The following is a 3,232-nucleotide window of genomic DNA, read 5'->3' on the forward strand; positions in this document are numbered from 1 at the left end:
TATCAGGCCTCTTGTCCTGGACTGAGGACAGAACAGCTCAAACAATTCCTGATTTGCAAATCTATCAGTGGTGGATGGAGAAGGGAGGTCAGGCGGCTCTTGGTGTTGAGGAAATGCTGAAACCAGCCTGACTCATTTCATCTGCTCATGCCATGGCTGATCTCCCCTCTTTCCCCTTCCACCCATCGGCTTTTGTCTCCCCCCAGCCCCCTGGTGAAGAGCCTGGCTCTGTGTTCTCCATCCCCTCCTGGCTGGCACTGCCAGGCTGGCATGAGGAGCCCCTCAGCCTTCCCTGCTCCAGGCTGGACCAGCCCAGCTCCCTCAGCCTCTGCTCACAGCCCAGGGGCTCCAGCCCCACCTTGCAGGCCCTTCCCAGACCCTGCTCCAGCTGCCAGACATCTTTCCTGCCCTGGGCAACCCAACCCAGGCCACAGTGACCTGGATAATCCACATTCTTGATGTCGTGGTCACACAGCCCTGGCCCCTTGTCCCTATGTCAGGCTCTGGGGTGGATCCTGTGGAACATCCTTTGGTGGAGGCTGTGGCTCCAGGTGGGCTGGGGGGATCCCGGGGGACAGGGACCCTGCTGGGCATGAACAGCATTGGAGTTGTTGGGAGAAACTGTGAGGGGGAGCTGGGGCAGAGTGACCAACCCAGTGACCTGACACAGCCCTGCTGGGATGTCACACAGCCCCTCTGGGATGTCACACAGCCCCTCTGGGATGTCACAGCCTGCTCTGTGATGTCACAGCCCATTCTCCAATGTCACACAGATGGTCTGTGATGTCACACCAGAGTCTGTGATGCCATAGTCTGCACTGTGATGTCAGACCTCTGCTTTTTGATGTCACAGCTGAATCTCTGATGTCACAGAGGCAGACTATGATGCCATGGATGCTCAATGACCTCACCTAACCCACTCTGTGATGTCATAGCCCACTCTGTGACCACATGGTACCAGATGATAAATTGTCTACACCAGGTGAGCTCACACCTGGAGCTTGTTCTCCACAACCCCAGGCCTGTGGAAACCACACAGTGCCCATTGTGTGAGAAGGGGAACTGGAAGCTCAGCAGCCTCAGTGTCCTGCCAGCTCAGCCAGGCCCACAGGAACATTGGGGTCCACGAGCACCAGGGACCACCAGGGAGACCGCCAGGACAGGAGAACGCCTGGGTAAAGGGGAGGGGAAATATATTAATGATTTTGGGGAAATGATTATCATATGTATTTTTAGTCCAGGACAATCAATGAATATGTATGCAAAATACAGAATATAAAGAGAAACTTTCCTGTATTCAGCATGCACAGCTTTGGGAGGAGCTCTCCCCCGTGCATCCAGCTGAATAAAAAATGCTGCTTCTTAATGCTACATTGGGGTTGAGGAATTTTCTGTTTTACCAAATTTTTAGTAACACTCCCACTGCCAAGGAAAGCTCTGTCTGCTGCTGGTCACAAACAGAGAAGGGCTGGGGGCAGATGTGGGGCTCAGAGGCTGCCTGGGGCACAGTGACCATGAAATAATGAAGTGTTCAATGTTCTGTGAAAGAGGGAGGGGCAGCAACAAAACTTCTGCACTGGAAATAGGAAGGGCAGACTTTGGCCTGTTTAGGAGGCAGATTTGGGGAATACCTAATCAGGTACTGATTGCTTTAAGGGAAACAGCCCTTAAAAACAAAGGGGTCCTGGAAGGACGGACACATTTCAAGAAAGTAATCATAAGGGGGAAGAAGCAGCCTGTCCCAGTGTGGCAGAAGATGAGCTAGTGAGGAAAATGACTGGCCTGGCTGCCCATGGAGCTTTTCTGGAGACTCAGGGGTGGAAAAAGGACCAGCAACTCAGGAAGTCTTTAAGGGGTCATACAGAAAGAAAAGCTGAGAGTTGAAAACTCTATTAAAACTTAACCTGGAGGGTTCTGCAAAAAAATAAAAATGTTTTTATTAAAAAAAAATAGCAAAAAGGAGGAGTAGGAGAACCTCTACTCTTTATTGGATGCAGTGCAGAATATAGTAACTAAAGATAAGGAAAAGGCTGAGCTACTTTACCCCCAGTTTGTTTCAATTTTCAATATTAGGAGAGGATATCCTCAGGATAAGTGTTTTCCTTAGCTGGTAGATGGGCACAGGGAGCAGAACAGCCCCTGGAATCCAGGAGGAAGCAGTGGGTGACCTGCTGAGCCACTCAGATGCTCACAGGTGAATGGGATCAGACAGGATCCATCCTAGGGCAATGAGGGAGCTGTGGATGAGCTCCCCAGGCTGCGCTCCATCATTCACCATCAGTGCTGGCTCAGCAGGGAGCTCCCAGAGGACTGGAGGTGCCAGTGTGAGCCCATCCCCAAGAAGGGCTGGAAGGAGGATCTGGGGACCTCCAGGCCTGTCAGCCTGACCTGGGTGCCCAGCAAGGTTATGGAACAGATCACCTTGAGTGCCATCACAGGGCACCCACAGGATGGCTGAGGGGTCAGAGCCAACCAGCATGGATTTCAATATCTGCACTGATGATCAGCATAAGGGGATTGAGTCCAGCATCAGCAAATTTGCAGATGACACCAAGCTGAGTGTGAGTGTGGATCTGCTGGAGGGTACGAGGGCTCTGCACAGGGCCCTGGACAGAGTGGATCCTGAGAACAAATCCAGCAAGGTGAGGTTTAACAAGTCCAAGTGCCGGGTCCTGCACTTTGGCCACAACAACCCCTGCAGCATGACAGGCTGGGGACAGAGGGGCTGGACAGCAGCCAGGCAGAAAGGGACCCGGGGGCACTGATGGACAGCAGGCTGGACATGAGCCAGCAGTGTGCCCAGGTGGGCAAGAAGGCCAATGGCTCCTGGCCTGGATCAGGAATGGTGTGGCCAGCAGGAGCAGGGCAGGGATTCTTCCCCTGTGTTCAGCACTGCTTGGGCAGCACCTCGAGTGCTGTTTGTAGTTCTGGGTTCCCCAATTTAAGAAGGACATGGAGGGGCTGGAGCATGTCCAGAGAAGGGCAACAAGGCTGGGGAGGGGTCTGGAGCACAAGAGCTTTGAGGAGTGGCTGAGAGAGCTGGGGTTGTTTATCCTGGAGATGAGGAGGCTCAGGGGAGACAAGACGGTGTCAGGGCACAGGTTGGACTTGATGATCTCCATGGCCTGTTCCACCCTTGCTGATTCTGTGACTCTCTGAAGCCACCCTTGGAGCAGTTGCAGGATGAGCCCTGGGCCTCCTCTTCAGAAGCTCCAGCAGCCCCAGTCCCTCA

The sequence above is a fragment of the Melozone crissalis genome, unplaced genomic scaffold (assembly GCF_028551555.1).
Source record: "Melozone crissalis strain CALT ecotype California unplaced genomic scaffold, PUWL_Pcris_2 ptg000044l_1, whole genome shotgun sequence".
NCBI classification, from domain to species: Eukaryota; Metazoa; Chordata; class Aves; order Passeriformes; family Passerellidae; genus Melozone; species Melozone crissalis.